Here is a 21,684-nt window from a genome sequence, read left to right on the forward strand (position 1 = left end):
TTGGTGAGTTTGAGGAGCAGCTGGGTGTCAATAGCATACGAGATGATGATGAGGTTGTGTGCGCATGTGATGGTGGAGAGGGGGGTCATGGAGACATTGAAGATCGTCACGCTGAGAGAAGAGCCCTGTGGCATGGGCCAGATGACCCCAGTGTACTACATGTTGCAGGGTGGAGGCAGACTCCCTGGGCCTTGCTGGTGAGCTACTTTCTGATTTAATCCTGGGCCCTCCTCTGGATACCAGTGTTGGAGATGTGTGTGCTGACAGTGTGCTGACAGTGTGGTAGCACATGGTCTAGAATGGCGTTGAGAGGTCAAGGGTGGTGGCCTCACCATTGTTGAGCAGGGCAAAGTAGTCATTGGTGGTGGCAATGATGACGGTTGCAGTGGTGTGATTACTGTGAAAAACGGTCTGGTGCCGGTTGGCTGGAGCTGGTTGCATGGAGGAAATTGGTCAGTTGCTTATTGAGTGTCTTCCTGATGACATTTGCGGGTAGGGAAGCAGGGTGATGTACCAGGAGATCCTGCGGTACTGCCGTCCGTTGTTTAAGAAGGGCCTGGGGATCTGCATGCCTCCTGCACCCATGGAATGTGGCTAACTCAAAGGAGACATTCATGACGCGCTGGACGTGGGCTTCAAGGATGGGGAATGATGTGGTTGAGATGTTGTGTGGGAAGGGGCCTGATGGAGAGCCAGAGTGGATGGTGCACATGATCCCGTTTGTGTACTTGCTGCTGACGGGAGTCCAGGACCTGAGGGGGGTTTGTCCAGCGGATAATAGTGCTGTCTGCCTCTGTGTGCCAAGGCTGTTGTGTATGGCCATAAGCTTGCAGTGGTACAAAGTTGCAAGGGATGGGATCTGCCTTGCAAAAGTGGGGTGTCTTGGATGGAGATCTGCTGTCAGTTCACTCACAATGCTGATGAGCTCCTTGATGTCGTGTGTTTGGGTGTCTCGGCACTATCTGAAGTATCTCCACTTGTCCTTGCTGATGATATGGTGCTGGCTGTGTGTGGTGTTTTCCAGGGCTGTAAGGAAAATTATGTCTCATTGTGTTGCAAGATTTGCACAAGAGTCTGACTAGGTCTGTAGGAGTCCAGTAGGTCTTCCTTGTCCCAGGTGCCTTAACTGTTGTTGTGAATCATAGGAAAGTCCGTCAATTTGGCAAGATTGTTGGATCAGTTGCTGATCCAGTGCGTGAGTTTGCAGGGTGTGGCGGTGGTGTTGTTTTGAGTGTCCCACACAGCTTGTCTGTGGCGACTTACATCAAGCATCTTTGGGGGATCGGTAGCAGGATGTGTGGCACTGTGTTGCTTGTTGGAGACGTGGATTCAAATGTGATGCCTCTGTAAATATCATCCTCTGATTGGTCAAATTTGTGAGTAATTGATGCTAGCCAGGAACGTGGTTTTTGGCATAAAAGACGATGCTCCGCTCTATTATGTTGAGCAGTCTACTGAGAACATACACCGTGTTGTACTTCTAGGACCTCTGTTACTGGCTGCAGCTAATAAAATTGATCTTTGATGTCAACAGAAGAATCCCGTGTCTCTGTACTCTAAGACAGGTGAACCCAAAGACTTCGGGCATGTCCCCTGTGCCGCTGGGTTTAAATCCCGGTTCTTCAATTGGCGCCCAACGTGGGGAAACTTCAGCGGTACTGGTCCAAGCCTGAAGATCGTGAGGAGCTTCGTGTGAAAATTCTGGAGGGAGGCCTACCACTTGATCGACCCCTGTATGTCGTTGTGGTCCGAAAGACTTTGCTGCGAAGTTCCCCGCATTCCGACGGCTACGAACGACTGCTGCCCTGACTGTCACCCTGTCTTGGAGCCTTTGATGACTTGTAAAGCGAGACGATAGACGGGTCTTCTGGCGACGTCATCGATATTTCAGTTAAGTATGAGTGGAGCGTCTCCCAGTCCTTAGTTTGTTTTGGTATCCTTCGGGATCGCTTTGATTTGGTACCTGCAGGCCCCAAAGCCGAGGGACTCGTGTATTCACGAGGCTATCGTTTTGATATTCCCTTGAAGTTTGAAGTTAGACTAGTGAGCGAAGATGCCTGGTCTTAGCAGACTTGGAAAGATATTTTGTTATGGTTGTAATAGGGATTCCCGATTGGAGGTCTCGTGTCCGGTGCCTCCGATTGGAAGTCCGACCTATGAGCTCTATTTAAAACATGGCGTGGGCCCCATCACGTATAATGATGTATGGATTAGGTATACTAGGAAGGATGGTGTCCTAAAGTGGCCCCAATATGGTAGTTACGACACGGAAATTTTAGATAATTTGGAAGTCAGACTCTTTAAAAAGAAAGCCCGCCCGGCAATGTTTGACTCTTTCCGCCTTTGGCGAAAGGTGTCATGATTCTCATGACTAATAACCCCGTTTTTTGGCATTCCTCCAACACATGTTTCCCCTCTGAAAAACCCACCCCTGACCCGTGCACCAGCACGACCGTTTGATCATAATGTGTTCATAATGTACATATTGCAGAATCTGTTATGTGTTTACGTGTTGTACGATATGAGTTTTGCCATCTGTAACATCTTTGCACTTGTAAAATCTTACACTAGGTTCTGGTAGCACCTGTCACGTTTCGGTTTGATTGTGAGCATGCTTGTAGGGAAAACACCCGGAGTGGTGTGCGCATTGGCTCAAGGAAACACGTTTGCTGGCTACGTGAGAAGCACGTGAAAACACCGGGTGCGGTTTCCTATGTAAACCGCACCCAGTGTTCTGGAAGGCGCTTTGCCTTCTTTCTGTCTAGCGCGTCGGACCGCGTTAGAAAGCCTCCGCTTACTGACAAAGCCTTACCTGATTTGGAAGCGGAAACGTCCTCAAAGATCTCCGGAGCTGAAGGATCTCTTCTCCTCGACGGCAGGCCCTAGAGAGAAAAGACAAAGATGAGGAGATAAGTACTTTGCTATTTAAAAGGCGCCCAACGAAAGAAAGGTTCTTTTAAAGATAAAGACTGAACAATTTTTGGAAAGCTTTCTAAAGGGAAGGTTACAGGAATAGATTACAGACAAGACAAAAACAAGAAGTTATGGACTTATTTTTTCATTTTCATTTATATTGTGTTTACTGAAAGGATCGTTATTTAACGTTTGATTGTAACTGAAAAATAAATTTGTATTTGTGCACTGTTATATATAAGTAATAGATCGACATCTGATTGAGAAGAAACTACGGAATAACATATCACTCGACAACAGAGCAGGGGTTAAGTGAGTACCCAAAGAAAGTGAGCAATTATAGAGAGATGTTTGGCAAGAAGGGGATGGTTTAATCATGTTGTTGTTTCTTTTCAACCTTAGAACATAGAATCCCGGCGCTCTACCCTGAGACCCGTCAGGAATACAGCTATCCACCTCTCATCTCGCTGAATCAACCCCCTTCACGCAACACAAGAAAATACTCGGACGTAGGCTTAACAAGAGTTGTACGCAGGTAGGCTGAGTCGCAATCTGAAATATAACAAATCCAGTTGGCCGCACACTGCTCGTCACACCAGCATGTTGACGAGCAGTGTGCGGCCAACTGGATTTGATATATAAAGGCTCCCTTGAGCCATTTTGGCTGACGAGCTCTGGACCAGCACCTGCACGCCATGAGAGGTACTCTACCTGCTTTTACGTTATTGGCAGTCCACGCGGCACCCCTTTACACTTACCTACTCCCTGCTGACGAGAGGCAACTACCTCGAAACACGTGTCCAGGGATGGCTAATGCGACACATAATTTTTCAACACTGTGGCATAGGCGTACTCGCCGTCGCCACTACATCTACCGGAGTTCCTTGGGGCAACATGCTGGTGTGACGAGCAGTGTGCGGCCAACTGAATTTTTTATATAAAGGCTCCCTTGAGCCATTTGGGCTGACGAGCTCTGGACCAGCACCTGCACGCCATGAGAGGTACTCTACCTGTTTTTACGTTATTGGCTGTCCACGCGGCACCCCTTTACACTTACCTACTCCCTGCTGACGAGAGGCAACTACCTCGAAACACGTGTCCAGGGATGGCTAATGCGACACATACTTTTTTTCAACACTGTGGCATAGGCGTACTCGCCGTCGCCACTATATCTACCAGAGTTCCTTGGGGCAACATGCTGGTGTGACGAGCAGTGTGCGGCCAACTGGATTTGTTATATAAAGGCTCCCTTGAGCCATTTGGGCTGACGAGCTCGGGACCAGCACCTGCACGCCATGAGAGGTACTCTACCTGTTTTTACGTTATTGGCAGTCCACGCGGCACCCCTTTACACTTACCTACTCCCTGCTGACGAGAGGCAACTACCTCGAAACACGTGTCCAGGGATGGCTAATGCGACACATACTTTTTTTCAACACTGTGGCATAGGCGTACTCGCCTTCGCCACTACATCTACCAGAGTTCCTTGGGGCAACATGCTGGTGTGACGAGCAGTGTGCGGCCAACTGGATTTGTTATATAAAGGCTCCCTTGAGCCATTTGGGCTGACGAGCTCTGGACCAGCACCTGCACGCCATGAGAAGTACTCTACCTGTTTTTACGTTACTGGCAGTCCACGCTGCACCCCTTTACACTTACCTACTCCCTGCTGACGAGAGGCAACTACCTCGAAACACGTGTCCAGGGATGGCTAATGCGACACATACTTTTTTTCAACACTGTGGCATAGGCGTACTCGCCGTCGCCACTACATCTACCAGAGTTCCTTGGGGCAACATGCTGGTGTGACGAGCAGTGTGCGGCCAACTGGATTTGTTATATAAAGGCTCCCTTGAGCCATTTGGGCTGACGAGCTCTGGACCAGCACCTGCACGCCATGAGAGGTACTCTACCTGTTTTTACGTTATTGGCAGTCCACGTGGCACCCCTTTACACTTACCTACTCCCTGCTGACGAGAGGCAACTACCTCGAAACACGTGTCCAGGGATGGCTAATGCGACACATAATTTTTCAACACTGTGGCATAGGCGTACTCGCCGTCGCCACTACATCTACCAGAGTTCCTTGGGGCAACATGCTGGTGTGACGAGCAGTGTGCGGCCAACTGGATTTGTTATATAAAGGCTCCCTTGAGCCATTTGGGCTGACAAGCTCTGGACCAGCACCTGCACGCCATGAGAGGTACTCTACCTGTTTTTACGTTATTGGCAGTCCACGCGGCATCCCTTTACACTTACCTACTCCCTGCTGACGAGAGGCAACTACCTCGAAACACGTGTCCAGGGATGGCTAATGCGACACATACTTTTTTTCAACACTGTGGCATAGGCGTACTCGCCGTCGCCACTACATCTACCAGAGTTCCTTGGGGCAACATGCTGGTGTGACGAGCAGTGTGCGGCCAACTGGATTTGTTATATAAAGGCTCCCTTGAGCCATTTGGGCTGACGAGCTCTGGACCAGCACCTGCACGCCATGAGAGGTACTCTACCTGTTTTTACGTTATTGGCAGTCCACGCGGCACCCATTTACACTTACCTACTCCCTGCTGACGAGAGGCAACTACCTCGAAACACGTGTCCAGGGATGGCTAATGCGACACATACTTTTTTTCAACACTGTGGCATAGGCGTACTCGCCGTCGTCACTACATCTACCAGAGTTCCTTGGGGCAACATGCTGGTGTGACGAGCAGAGTGCGGCCAACTGGATTTGTTATATAAAGGCTCCCTTGAGCCATTTGGGCTGACGAGCTCTGGACCAGCACCTGCACGCCATGAGAGGTACTCTACCTGTTTTTACGTTATTGGCAGTCCACGCGGCACCCCTTTACACTTACCTACTCCCTGCTGACGAGAGGCAACTACCTCGAAACACGTGTCCAGGGATGGCTAATGCGACACATACTTTTTTTTAACACTGTGGCATAGGCGTACTCGCCGTCGCCACTACATCTACCAGAGTTCCTTGGGGCAACATGCTGGTGTGACGAGCAGTGTGCGGCCAACTGGATTTGTTATATAAAGGCTCCCTTGAGCCATTTGGGCTGACGAGCTCTGGACCAGCACCTGCACGCCATGAGAGGTACTCTACCTGTTTTTACGTTATTGGCTGTCCACGCGGCACCCCTTTACACTTACCTACTCCCTGCTGACGAGAGGCAACTACCTCGAAACACGTGTCCAGGGATGGCTAATGCGACACATACTTTTTTTCAACACTGTGGCATAGGCGTACTCGCCGTCGCCACTACATCTACCAGAGTTCCTTGGGGCAACATGCTGGTGTGACCAGCAGTGTGCGGCCAACTGGATTTTTATATAAAGGCTCCCTTGAGCCATTTGGGCTGACGAGCTCTGGACCAGCACCTGCACGCCATGAGAGGTACTCTACCTGTTTTTACGTTATTGGCAGTCCACGCGGCACCCCTTTACACTTACCTACTCCCTGCTGACGAGAGGCAACTACCTCGAAACACGTGTCCAGGGATGGCTAATGCGACACATACTTTTTTTCAACACTGTGGCATAGGCGTACTCGCCGTCGCCACTACATCTACCAGAGTTCCTTGGGGCAACATGCTGGTGTGACCAGCAGTGTGCGGCCAACTGGATTTTTATATAAAGGCTCCCTTGAGCCATTTGGGCTGACGAGCTCTGGACCAGCACCTGCACGCCATGAGAGGTACTCTACCTGTTTTTACGTTATTGGCAGTCCACGCGGCACCCCTTTACACTTACCTACTCCCTGCTGACGAGAGGCAACTACCTCGAAACACGTGTCCAGGGATGGCTAATGTGACACATACTTTTTTTCAACACTGTGGCATAGGCGTACTCGCCGTCGCCACTACATCTACCAGAGTTCCTTGGGGCAACATGCTGGTGTGACGAGCAGTGAGCGGCCAACTGGATTTGTTATATAAAGGATCCCTTGAGCCATTTGGGCTGACGAGCTCTGGACCAGCACCTGCACGCCATGAGAGGTACTCTACCTGTTTTTACGTTATTGGCAGTCCACGCGGCACCCCTTTACACTTACCTACTCCCTGCTGATGAGAGGCAACTACCTCGAAACACGTGTCCAGGGATGGCTAATGCGACACATACTTTTTTTCAACACTGTGGCATAGGCGTACTCGCCGTCGCCACTACATCTACCAGAGTTCCTTGGGGCAACATGCTGGTGTGACGGGCAGTTTGCGGCCAACTGGATTTGTTACATAAAGGCTCTGTTGAGCCATTTGGGCTGACGAGCTCTGGACCAGCACCTGCACGCCATGAGAGGTACTCTACCTGTTTTTACGATATTGGCAGTCCACGCGGGACCCCTTTACACTTACCTACTCCCTGCTGACGAGAGGCAACTACCTCGAAACACGTGTCCAGGGATGGCTAATGCGACACATACTTTTTTTCAACACTGTGGCATAGGCGTACTCGCCGTCGCCACTACATCTACCAGAGTTCCTTGGGGAAACATGCTGGTGTGACGAGCAGTGTGCGGCCAACTGGATTTGTCACAATCTGAAATATCGCATTTAAGGAAAGGAAGAGTAGGAAAAAACACTAAAAGGCTAGGCAATTTAGCAAATCTATGTATTTATTATTTAACAGGTCGACAACTGAAAATCCCATCATCACGTCCAGTATCCGGCCCTCCTCCTAGATTTCTAACTCATATCTAGTAGAGAAATTAAAGATTACAGGTATTAATTAGATATTTCGGAGGTTGGTCTCTTGCGTCCCTGCGAAATTTACTACGTCGTGAAGACTCCGTGAGGTAAGAGACGACGTAGTGTCCTGACAAAGGAAGCCAAACAAAAGGAAATTAAGTTAGCGAAACAAAATAAGCGTGCACGAGGTATGTCGATGGTGCAGGCTGCTATACAGTTTAAGGATAATGAGGAAGAGCAAGAAAGCAACAGATGTTTAGGCAACGTAAATTAGCGGTAGACAAATGTTATCCAGCTTTGCCGCCTCAACAGCAAGAAGAAAAGAAAGATCTTGCGAAAGATCCTTTAATGTCGCATCTATTAAGTTCACCACCCCCTTATGCTCAGAGTGCTACCGCACCTCCGCCACTTGTAGTTGCGCAACCCCCGGTTGTTTTACCTCCAGTGGTTCCTCAACAGCCAGCTCTCCCTCTACTGGCTACTACTGCCTCGGCGCCGCCGTCTTTGCTACCTCCTTCGTCTGCTACTCCTATACCTGTGTTGTCTGTTCCCTCTGTCACTGTTTCGACTTCGGTTCCTTCTCATTCTGCTTTGTCTCCTGTTCTTTTGTCACCTTCTTCTTCTGCCCGACGGAGGATGACTGATGCGGTTGCTAGTCTTTTTTCTCCTCTAATGGGTTCATTGGGTATGTCTCCTGTTTTAGAGCGTAAGCAATTGCGTAGTCAATTGCCTGGTCCTGATGAACGGACAGTGTTAGATCACTTGGCGCGTAAATGGGTTACCTTTCCTTCGCACTATGATCTTGAGGGTGTTATGGATGTTTTCCATCAATGGGAAGCACCGAAACAGAGATACGTATTTGATGTGATGTGTTCTTTCCTTCGTGAACAGTGGGAAGATAGCGAGGTAGGGCAGACTCCGCATGAGTTGTTCCGTGTGCGGTCCGAGTTTGCGAAAGGAACTATAGTGGGTCTTGATGTTGAAAGAGCAGTCGCGACATTGTTGTCGTTTAGGAGTGAGTTTCCTTCTAGGTCGTTATTTGAGCCTGATTCTTCAGTTAGGAGAAAGGCACGTCAATACCTGATGCGTGAGGTTCCTCCCGTTTGGAGACCTGGTGATGCGAATGCTAATCCACCTGTTCTGGCACATTTCCGAAGTCCTAGCTCTAAAGCAGACTCTGCCTGATCCACGTAAAAATCCTGCGGGGTTTTATAAGGAGCTATCTCAAACTGCGGGTTCATGTATTATGAATTTGGCTGATATAGATATGTTATTTGGGAATGTTGTTCCACAGCCTATATGGAGTAAGATTCGTCATACGGATCATGCGCAGGAATTAGGAGATACATGGAATAACCTTAGAACTGCAGATGAAAGACAAATAGGTGGTGCTAATCCCGAGAATGTGGTTGCTGATCTCCCTGGTAGAATTATTGATTATATGAAGACTTTGATGCCTGCTATGCGTGTAAATTGGGACAAGTTGTCTGCATGCAAGCAGAAGAAAGACGAAACTGTGTCCGACTTTTTCACTCGATTTGAAGAGACATTTGCAGACCACAGTGGTCAAGACATGAGTACAGAATGTGGTCAAAGGTTGTTGACAAGTTTGTGCATAATTTGCTTCCCGAGTTGTGCAATAGGTTGAAGGATTCTGAAAGTGCCTGGGCTGTTTCTTCATCAGCACAGATATTGGCTACTGCCCAGTACTATGAGAATAGAAATAAGGATGAGATAGAGAAAGCGGATAAAAAGACTAAGGAATTGAAGACTAAGGTTCTTTTGCAGCAAGCATACCCGCCTCGCAATACCCAGTGTGATTATCAGAAACCCCAACAATATCAGAGAAACTCGCAAAGGTTCGAGTCTTCTCAACAGCGTTTTTCTGTAGGTCCTAATCAGTGTGCGTATTGCAAAGAAGAGGGTCACTTCAAGAATAGTTGCCCGACTTTATTACAGCGCACAAATGGTGTTTCTGGTATGAGAGGTCGAGCTGTTCAACAAGCTCCGCGAGGTCGAGGACGTGGTATGTCTCAGATTGCGCGTTCCTTGCCTCCGCAGAATTCGATGAATTGTTTTGATCAACAGAATGGTGCGTCTGGTAGGACGGCTCAATACTATGCGGATGATTATTACGTTGAAGGTGAGAATATGGAAGGTAGCGGTTGCTAGGACAGCCACAGATAAAGAGAGGGAGTCGTTTCAGTTCCAGTAGATCAGAGTAGACCTTATGTTGATGTGATTGCATCAGGTGTGTCAGAGCCTTTTCTGTTGGACACTGGTGCTGCGAAGAGTTCTTTCATGCACTCTAAACTCCCTGGCGCACCTTTGTCTGGCTCAACGAATGTTTCAATAGGTTTTTCTGGCGCCCCGGTTAAAAATCCGATTTCTAGTCCTTTGTCTCTTTCTGTCGGACCTTGTGAATTCGAAGCACCCCTCATTCTGACGACAGGTTGTGGTGAGAACTACTGACGAATGTCAGAAGAGTTTTTCAGAATTGCGTAATGCGCTGTGTTCGGCTCCTGTGTTGGGTACTCCCGATTACGGTAAACCCTTCACATTGTATGTCCATGAGAGAGAGGGATGTGCATTGTCAGTTTTGACTCAACAGTTTGGCGATCAGCAACGTCCATTTGCTTATTTTTCGTCAACTTTGGATCCGGTGGCTAGAGCGTTGCCGAGTTGCTTGAGAGCTACAGCGGCAGCGGCTGTTTCAATCCGACAGTCTGCTGGTTTGGTGATGGACAAAACACTGATCGTGATGGTTCCACATGCAGTGGATACCTTGTTAAACCGTACCAAGACACAGCACTTAACTAGTGCTCGGTTGTCAGGTTATGAATTGACATTGTTAGCAAGTCATGTACATATAAAGAGATGCAACACGTTGAATCCAGCCACGTTGTTGCCGATCTCAACTGAGACAGATGATACCGAACAGCATGATTGTTTTCTTAGGACTGAGGAAGAAACGAAAGGGAGGATAGACCTTAGGGACACTCCTCTTGCGGAATGTGATGGTACTTTATGGGTTGATGGTTCGTGCTTTAAGCTTCCGAATGGTGATACGACTGCGGCATATGCGGTTACGACTTTGCATACGATTGTTGAAGCTGCTCGTATCCCACATAATTCAGCACAAGCGGCAGAGTTGATTGCATTGACAAGAGCGTGTGTATTGTCGAAAGGGAAAAGAATGACTGTGTACACTGACAGCCAGTATGCGTTCGGTGTTGCTCTTAGCTTTGGACGATTGTGGAGAGAACGTGGGTTTCTGACTTCGCATGGGACCAAGATCCAACATGGTCAATTGATGAATGAACTTCTTGAATCTCTTTATCGTTGCAAGTTGCGATCGTGAAATGCAGTGCGCATAAGAAAATCATGGATGATGTTGGTCGTGGTAATGCGTTTGCAGACGAAGTCGCGAAAGAGACTGCGAGAGATGTGATGAGTCGAATGTACGTTGCGGGTCCGGCAAGATGGGTTCCAGATAGAAGTATGTGTGAAGATACGATTGAGAGTGTGAAATCCATCCAAGCTGAAGCTACAGAGAAAGAGTTGAATGAATGGAGAGAAAGCAAGGGTAAATTGGACTCGAATGGTTGTTGGGTTGAGTTGTCAGAGCATCAGCGATGGTTGTTGCCTGATGCATATGTACTTCCAGTGGTTACGATGGCACATGGAATGGCCCATATCAGCGTGAAAGGAATTTGTAAGTTGTTGGCCCCAGTATGGCAAAATGCTGGAATTCCTAAGTGTGCAGAGAATTTGGTCAAGAACTGTATGGTTTGTTTGATGTACAATCCTGGTAAGGGAACTCCAACTCCAGCTGGTCATTTTGCTCCTCCCATGTATCCGTTTGAGGCTTTGCAGCCAGATTTCATCCACATGGAGAGGTGCACCAATCCTAAGTATGTCTTAGTGGTTGTTTGCTATTTTTCTAGATGGGTGGAAGCCTACCCTTTGAAGGACAATACTGCCTTGTCCACAGCTAAAGCCCTTATTAAGGAATTTTTCCCTAGGTATGGGTTGCCGAGAATGGTCTGGAGTGACAATGGGAGTGAATTTGTGGGTCAAGTGATGAAGAGAGTGTGTGATGGGTTAGGAATCCGGCAGAAGTTCCACGCTGCCAATCATGCCCAGTCAGCTGGTCTAGTTGAGTGCTACAATGGCACGTTAAAATTGAAATTGGCCAAAATTCAAGCGAGCTCTGGTCTACAATGGCCTGATGCTTTGCCGTTAGCCCTTCTGTCCACAAGAATGACTGTGCATTCGCGAATGGGTCTGAGTCCTTATGAGGTTGTGTTCGGTCGCCCGGCAAATATTTGGGGAGTGCCGCGGCCGACAAAATTTAGTGAGATAGAACACCCTGTATTGCTTGACTACCTGTACGAATTGACGGCTAAATTGCGTGTTCTGCATCAACAGGTTCATGATACTTTGCCACAGGTTTCTGAAGATCCAGGGCACACCATTGAACCTGTTGCATGGGTGCTCGTGAAGAATTTTCAGCGAACCAAGAACGAGCAGCCCCGCTGGACAGGACCGTATCTGGTGTTATTATCCACCCGTTCTGCGGTACGAGTGCACGGTAAAAAGAACTGGATTCACGGCGTACATTGTAAGAGGGCCCCTTTGCCTCTGCCGTACGACCGGTGGGTCCAAAAAGGACTTCCTGATTCTGAGACTGAGACCATGCCTCGTTTTCTGCCTTTCAGCGATGCCCGTTTGATTGGAACAAACACTGAGCCAGAAAGCGATAATCTTCTTCAAGAAGCTGTGCCTCCATCGAACCGTTTGAACACTGTTAAACCTGAGCTACTTTTCCGAGAACAGACATTGCCTGGCAAAGAGCGTTACAATTTGCGACCAAGAGTCGCGGGACAAATAACAAATTAAGTTCCTTCTTTGCTAATTTTTTTGAGGTCAGCTCCCCTCCGAGAAACTATTTTGATTTTTGTTTTTCGAACCACCATCCGGGTTCAGCTGTAGGGTCGCGGTGCCAAGTCCTTGGAGTGCAAGCTGAAGACGTTAGGTCGACGGTTCTGGTTTGTCTAAGGGCGTTCCCTGGACTGACAGGCGCATTCCTTAGCACGGAACACCCATCCGCCGCGAGCAGCACGGTTAGAGGATGGAGTTTTTCGGGATGGAGAGACCTACTAAAAGAATGAGCTTCAAGAACGAAATGTGTATAATAATGAGTAGAAAACGTTTTTAATATTATGTCTGTTTATACTGTTTAGTTTAATGATGTTTTTAATTGGATATGTGACATTCTCTATTCAAGTGACATTCATGCCCACTGCACAACCCATGCCTCCTCCTACTGTCTCTTCGCATTCTTTTCACCCCCTGCCCGAACATGAGTCCATTAGGAGAATGGAATTCGCCAATAATTCCTTTGTTCAGCTTCTGCACCAACACCAGCTAGTAGTGAACACAACTAATTGTTGGGTGTGTGGCCTTATGCCCCATACTACCGATAAAGGTATGCCTTACCTGGTCCTGCCATTTAGCTACAATAGTTCTGTGTGGGCATACAGAACAATGTTCATTTATGCCTGTGAAGTCAACGCCCTACGTTCTGTGAAGGATAATCCGAAGAATAGTGCTCTGGTTAAGGGAATAGTCGACATGATTAGAGGAATAGGTTCTTATGAGGCTATCCCGAGAGATGAGACGCTAGCGTATATTGGATGGAACGTTACTGGATATGGAGCTAGTCTGAGTGGGAACCAGCGAGCGAAGAGATCCTCTCCGATTTGGATAGTACCCCATCAGGGTCATTACTGTCTGCAAGGCAATGGCAAGAATCCTAGAGCTCAGTTAGGGAAGAGTGTTTGCATTGAGACATATGTTTTTGCATCCGAGACTTCCCCACCGTTTCTAGCAGCTAAGGGTACCTATTTCATTTGCCATGACAGAGCGTATACATGGTTGCCCCCTGATTTCTCGGGCACATGTTTTGTCTCGTTCTTGTTACCCCCCACATTTACAGCTGCGGCAGATTACCACAAGATGAGAGTCGTTAGAGGTGTCTTCAGAAAGGAAGATACCGCAGGACAAGAATTGGGAGATTTCTCGAAGGGTTTTCTGCCGTTTTGGGGACCTATGATTAACAGCAGGAACATACGGCAATTGACGAGAGTAGTTGAGTCCACCATAGTCGAGACTGCCGGCGCCCTTGGTAACTTGACTGCTGAGCTCCAGTCGGATCGCCTTATGACTCTTCAGAACAGAGTTGCGTTAGATGTCATGCTTGCAGATAGAGGAGGGGTCTGTAAATTGATCCAATCAAGCTGTTGTGTTTTCATTCCAGACAACGCTCCGACAGTTTCCCAAGCCATCTCCAAGCTACATAAGCTCTCCGAGTCCGTACATGTGGACGAAGGAGATTGGTCGTTAATAGGATGGTTCTGGGGATTGTTATCCACCTGGGGATGGAAGATTCTGATGGTCATTGGGATGGTATTAGCTATCCTTTTTCTGTTCTGTCTTTGTATACAGTGTGCTCCTGCTATTGGTGGCCTTTTTGCTACCTCGTGTTCGAGGAGACCTGTCCAGAGAGAGTTACTAAGTACCAGGATGATGCTACAGCAACATCTCAATGATCTGATGAATATAGACCTGGACTCAGATTGACGTGAGTTTAGGTTATTGCCTATGTAAGGGCAAAAGGAGGGTCTGTGGTTCCGTGAATTCTGAACCCATTCAATGAAGGTTGTCGTATCGTGATGATTTTGGTATCAGCGAACCGCGACTGACAAGTGCGGTATGCGTAAGCGTTTTCGTCATGCTACACCGATGGATTCACTGTGTATTTGACAATCTAGTCTGCACCTGTGGGTTTCATTTTATGCATAACCGCCATTTTGTGGTTGCCCTCACATAGGCTAATGACTACAGGATGACTGTGGCCAAGCGAGCCTCTAGGGACGCATACACCTTAGTTCGAGTTCATGTTGACTTCAGTTTGACCTGAGTCAACTGACCCTGTTGCCCGAGGCTAAACTTGTTGAGCCAGTACCTTGTTAAGCAGCTGGTCAGATAGAGATCAAAGAGCAGGACATTATTGATTCTATGGCACACGCACACACCCCTCTATCTTTCCCTTCATCTGTTTCTGCTCCTTCTTTTTATTGCCTTATGGCCTAATTATTGATTTGGGTTGAGGTCTTTTATGATGGGCCCGTCCGGCCTGTTCGAACAAGAATGCTGGATTTTTGCCTTGTCATTGGCGATGGGTTGGATAACTGAAAGTGGGTTTGTCGTTATGTGATGCCTCTGTAAATATCATCCTCTGATTGGTCAAATTTGTGAGTAATTGATGCTAGCCAGGAACGTGGTTTTTGGCATTAAAGACGATGCTCCGCTCTATTATGTTGAGCAGTCTCCTGAGAACATACACCGTGTTGTACTTCTAGGACCTCTGTTACTGGCTGCAGCTAATAAAATTGATCTTTGATGTCAACAGAAGAATCCCGTGTCTCTGTACTCTAAGACAGGTGAACCCGAAGACTTCGGGCGTGTCCCCTGCGCCGCTGGGTTTAAATCCCGGTTCTTCAGTCCAGGCACCGGAATCGGCTCTTCAGGAGTCCAAACGTCCTCTCAATCACTCGCCTGGTCTGCCTGTGTGCATTGTTGTACCGGTGATCTGCAGCTGTTCTTGGGTTGCGGAGAGGTGTCATCAGCCATGGCATGTTGGGATAGCCAGAGTCCCCTACATGGAAACATCATGTAAATAAGTGGGTCAGGAGATGCCGTAAGAGACAAAGATACCGCAACACATAGGACAAAAAGACTATACCCACCAACAAGTCATGCTCGTTCGTTGTGCAGCCGCAGCATCATTTGTGGCACCCTGCTTCGCCTCATGATGTAGGCATCGTGTGCTGATCCTGGAAAACATGCACAGACATGGGAAATCAACATGTTAGCAAGACCCACCACAAGGGCATTTATCGAGTGGTAATGTTTGCGGTTGCGATAGGCTTGTTCCTGTGCCTGTGGTGGTACAAAAGCCACATGTGTACCATCAATGGACCTAATTACATGGGGCATCCCACCCAGGGCATAGAAATCACACTTGACATCCGTCAACCCCTCTGGAGTAGGAAATTTGATTAATTCATCAAGGTGCTCCAATATGGCTGCTAAAACATCACGCAGGACACGGCTGAACATAGTCTGGGACATCCCACCCACATCAGCTATGGTCAATTGAAACGTACCTGTGGCAAAAAAATGTAAGGCTGCCATCACCTTCATCTTGGGGGTCAGCGCAGTAGGATACCTGTGTTGCGGTTGGAGGTGTGGTGCCAGCTTGTTTGTCAAGTCCTCAATCAACTGTTGAGTGAATCTGTAACGGCAGATGCAGGCACGTTCCCTCATGGCAGCCAAGTCTGGCATTAGTCTTGGAACAGGTGGTGCCCTGCAAACCATAGTTTTGAAGAATGAAGATTGAGAGTCGGCCAACATCAATGTCAATGAACATAGCACATGCTACACTGCTAATATACATCAGGTAACTATGGAGTCGGGTGTGTGCAATACATCCAGGACACAGATGCCAGCTTGCTGGCACTCCTACAAAAAGCCTGATACACCTGTTGATTGTCAAGTCTACATGACATGCCCTGAAATGATTTGGGGGCCAGTCTGAGTGAAGAGCCACAGATATGACCGGAGTGACACACAACCACATAGCTGCATTTGAAGGATGTCATCTCATCCAGACAGCTGACTGCAAGGCACACGCACAGTCCACATGGAATGTCAAATGTACATATCAAACACAGTGCGATGAAGGGGTACACGTTACAACACAAAGACACAGCCATTGAAACAACAAACACATGTATGACTGAAAATATATGATGTCCGATGCACACAGACCCTACAGCCTTGGGAATCCACATGTGGCATGGTGTGCGTAGATGTGTTACATGCCCATCTCCACACAGACCCCTGTTGGATGCACCAACAGCAGATGCCGTTGACGGGACACTGACATCAAGCTCAAGGGAACACATGACACACACCTGACATAGTCCCAAAGGGGCACGCTGATCGTGACAAGTCAGTTGATAAAGTGTCCCTGTCCCTGGCATCAGGAGACAGATGCGGGTGTTGATGACTGTGCCACCCACTGCTGCTGTGCATGACACAGTTGGACTACAGACACACATGTGGCAAGTGGCAAGGTGATGTGTGCCACATCATGCCCCATCACACATGACATGTGTCCACAGGTCAGAACACATCAATTGTGCAACTAGATGAGATGACCTGTGCAATATCACTGGCTAACACACCCAGGGCCTGCACATGAAAGTATGCAATGACAAGTACTTGATGGACATCCATGTGCGACTCGTAGCCCTCCATTCCTGGCATGTGTACGCCTGTATTACCATTGTAAGTGTGTGAAATGCGTACCCGTACGCACTGGTAGTACACGTACGTGTACGCACTGGTAGTACACGAACGCGTACAACCTTAGTACACGTATGTGTACTACCAGTGCGTACACGTACGTGTATGCACTAGTTGCGTATGTGTACTACCTTAGTACACGTACGTGTACGCACTGGTAGTACATGTACGTGTGCGCACTGGTAGTATACGTACTATGGTAGTACACGTACGTGTATGCCAGTGCGTACACATACGTGTACGCTATGGTAGTACACGTGTATGCACTAGTTGTACATGTACGTGTACGCACTTGTAGTACACGTACGTGTACTACCTTAGCACACATACGTGTACTAAGGTAGTACACGTACGTGTACGCACTAGTTGTACACATACGTGTACGCACTGGTAGTACACGTACGTGTACTAAGGTAGTACACGTACGTGTATGCACTAGTTGTACATGTACGTGTATGCACTGGTAGTACACGTACGTGTACTACCTTAGCACACGTACGTGTACTAAGGTAGTACACGTACGTGTACGCACTAGTTGTACACGTACATGTACGCACTGGTAGTACACGTACGTGTACTACCAGTGCGTACACATACGTGTATGTGTATGCTATGGTAGTACACGCACATGTACTAAGGTAGTACACGTACGTGTACTACCAGTGCGTACACAAACGTGTACTACCTTAGTACACATACGTGTACTACGATAGCGTACACGTATGTGTACTACCAGTGCGCACACGTACGTGTACTACCAGTGCGTACACATACGTGTATGCACTAGTTGTACACGTACGTGTACTATGGTAGTACACGTACGTAGGGGTACTTGTGAAACGCACAGTACCTGTGTGTGGATTTCAAAATTACATAGGGGACACATAAGGGACAAGTATTAGGCCCTAAATGCATGCTGGTTGTCATGGATACCGAGTTTTCAGTTCAAATTTGTCCATCAGGTGTCCTGGAAAAGTCAGTTGGCCACAAAATACTATGTTGCAAAGTGGTTGTTGACTTGACATGATGCTCTAAATTAGAACGATGCAAATGCTGTCACTGGTGTATGTTTAAAGGGATTGGAGTAAACGTAAGATGCGAATGATTCTGACCAATCACTATGTACTCCTCAAAATGAATGCCACTCAGCAAGACAGATATAAGGCAGCCAGAACCCATGAGAGGGCACTTGCCTGCACAACTTTCCTGTCGACAACATTGCTGATGTCTCTGCTTCCCTGGACCATGTCACGTGCTGTGGAGAGGGCCCAGCCATTCACACTTGTGGAGAATGAGGCCTTGCTGGACGCCCTCCTCCCACAGTACACCAGCCTGTATGGGAGCCCAGGGGAGCAGGTGAGTGCTGAGTCCACTATCTTTGCCTATGCACCTGTTGTGTGACTGTCAATATTGTGTCCAGGTGGGACTGACATGCAATGTTGTTTAGAGTGTGTCCCGGGGGGGGGGTAATGCTTATGGCTCTTATGCAGAGCATCATGTGGTTCCTGTGTGCGCTCCTCACTTGCATAGTGCTTACAGTGACTTTCACTGCATAGTGCATGACACATTCAGCCTGGCAAATCCTTGGTGGCTTTTTTTCCTGTTGTCCTGAGGTGATTCAGTGGTCCCCCCGGTGTGACAGGTGACTGTACCCACAGATGTGTATGAGTTGATTGGACCTGTTGTGAGAGTGTCCAAATGATGTGTACAACCTCATGGACATTGATGTGTGTGAATGTTCCTTGTCATGTGGGTGAGTGTCTATGTGAAGTGTTGCACCACAGCTGCATGGTGGAGGCTACAGATCTACCCATCTGATGTGACAAGTGAGCCGTGCTTCGTGTCTGACTTGCAGAGCTAGCATGACACCTGTGACTCCTCACTGGCAAATGGCACATGTGCAGAGTGAGGGTTGTATCCGCTGTTGTCAATGACAGGCGAGTGATCTGTGGCTGGGTGTGTCTGTCTAGTCGGCTGAGGGTGCTTCAGTGGAGTGGGACATGTGACTGCATGGCACGTGCTGGTCATCAGCCTGCTGTTGCATGTGCTGCACAGTGTGTGGCATGTTCATTGAGTGTGTTGCACCCCTCATGCCACCTGTAGACTTTCAATGCCATGTACTGCATTGGCGCTTGCACACAGGCCAATTTCATGTTGTGAATGAGGCTATTCATGTCAGCATCCTATGCCCTGTTCAACATTTCCAAGATGTTCTAATGTGTGTCTCTGGGACATGGAGCAGGTGTATTGATGTTGTGTCACTTTGTCATCCTGACAGGTAACTGCCTACGAGAAAGGGGTGATCTGGACCAACATCGTCAGGGCCGTGAGAACTGCGGGGGAGCGTGATCGGCAGCTGGCCCAGGTCCGCAAGAAGTGGCAGGACATCCGGTGCTGGACCCGGCGGATCGCCCGGGTCCAGCTTGAGCTCTCGCCTCCTCGCCCCCACCGCGGCCGCCGACGCCTGACCACCCACATGAAATGTATCCTGGCGGTGGTCTTCGCTGACCTCGATAGGCAGTTACAGGAGAGACTGCAGCAAGGAGGGGCTAGGTACATGGCTTTTTGTCATGTTATGTGTTGCCAGCTTTAGGAAGTGCTATTTTGCATGAATGCACTCCCAGAGTTCATATGTGCAGTGCATTTTCTGTTCCCAAAGGTCACCTGGGGCTCTTTTTCATCCCTTCCTCTCCTTGACATGTGTCCCCTGGTGTGTGTGTAATCACATTTGCACATGGTCATCTAGGGTGCCAGTACATCTAAGTGCACATTGCTTTCTGCATCATGTGGGAGGGTGCCTGTGCCATGACCTGTCCACTATGTTGGGGGTCCATAGTTGTCACTGATGCTGATTCTCAACATAGGAGTGTGAGCTTTCAACTGGACACCCTTGCAGCATGCATGACCAATGTTCTGGCCTCAGACATGATGTGCATGAGTGTGAGATATGCATAGTGCCATGACGGTTGAACATGGTAGAGTCAGCTCATTCCAGGACCATGGAGCAGTGTGCCTGAGACACCCTGGCCTCCTAATCATGTGTGTCATCCAACACTGTGCACATTCTCTGTGTGTTTTGCATAGGTCTGCCTCTGTGACATTGTTCCCTGGCCTAGTTTGTATTTTGCTAATGTGTGCTACATGTGTCCACTGGACAGGGATACACCATTTTGCTTGTGCATACTCACACTGGGCAGTGCCTGTGTGGCTATTCACAACAATCTGTTGATGGTTGTTTGTCACAAATATGTGTTGCCAGCCCCACAAGGTGATGTGGTGTAAATGAAGCAATTTGTCAAGCACGGTTGTTGTAACCCTGAATAAGAGGTGTCACTTCTTGATCTGTATCAATCACATTGACTCAGGTATGGGGGGGTGCGGGAGAGGCATACATGTGCAACCCTGATTTTTCATTGCCAGGTCTGACTTGTGTGTGAGAATTGCCTGGACTAAAATACACTGTGCAGTGTCCCTGTGATGCTGGCCAGTGCTTAATGTACGAGCTTTGCAGCCTGTGTCATTTTTTTACCAACAAGAATCCTGCTCATACATTTTTGGCACCTGTGTGTGGTTCTGATGCAACGCAGTTTGGACTTTGTGTGCTGACATCTGTGTGTACATTCTGGCTTGCCATGAGTGTGTCCCCACAGAACAGCTGGGCTTTTTTACCGCCCAATTGCAGGCCCATTAGCTTATGCATTGTCCTGGGTGTGGACATGTGTGCCACTACAGATGACAAGCAGTAGGTCATATGTGTAGCCAACTGTGTAATCAGGTGACGGATGGCCTGGTGACAACTGACATGATTCAAGTTGTTACTCTTCAAAAATTGTACCTTGGCACTCACAGCACTTGTCAACAGTTGTTCATGTTTAAAATGTGGAAAATTGATGATTTGTGTTAAGAACACTGATGTGCCTGCATGCAATATGTTGCACAAGGCAGTGCACACAAAAGTACATTGACACTGTCATTGAATAAGCTGGCACCTTTTCAAAGAAGCCACTGTTCTAAATAAATGGTGTTGCAGATTCTCCATATACATGTTCCCACGGTGGTCTTTATTTTGTGAGACTCCTTAGTTGTCGGTGATACAAACTAACGAGTGTCAAGACATCAAGACCTCCGTGGGCCCATGTATATGTACTTTCTGCAGCACCATTTATTTCTAACAGTGGCTCCTCAGAAAAGGTGCCAGCTTCTTCAATGACAGTGTCAATGTACTTTTGTGTGCACTGCCTTGTGCGACATATTGCATGCAGGCACATGAGTGTTCTTTTCATGAAATGGCCAATTGGCACATTCAAAACATGTAGATTGGGTAAAGTATTGTGAGTCCCAAGGTACCAACATTTGTTCGTTTTGTGTTCCAAAGGACTTACAGGTCTCTGAGTGTGGTGATACCTTGAGTATTGAGGTGTGTTAGTTTACCTTGAGTGCACCACTACTGTTTCTTTCAGGGTAAACAAGAGGTGTCATGACTTCATTGTATTGCTGTGCTCACCGGTTCACAGACACTAGCTTCTCAGTGTATTTCTCATTCAAGTTGTGGCCTTTTGTGTATTTATTTTCCTGGTGTCCAAGTGGCATGGTGGGTCTACCAACTGGGCAGTGCAGGGCTTACATATGTGCGGAG

This window comes from Triturus cristatus, chromosome 7, assembly GCF_964204655.1.
Source record: "Triturus cristatus chromosome 7, aTriCri1.1, whole genome shotgun sequence".
Taxonomy (NCBI): Eukaryota; Metazoa; Chordata; class Amphibia; order Caudata; family Salamandridae; genus Triturus; species Triturus cristatus.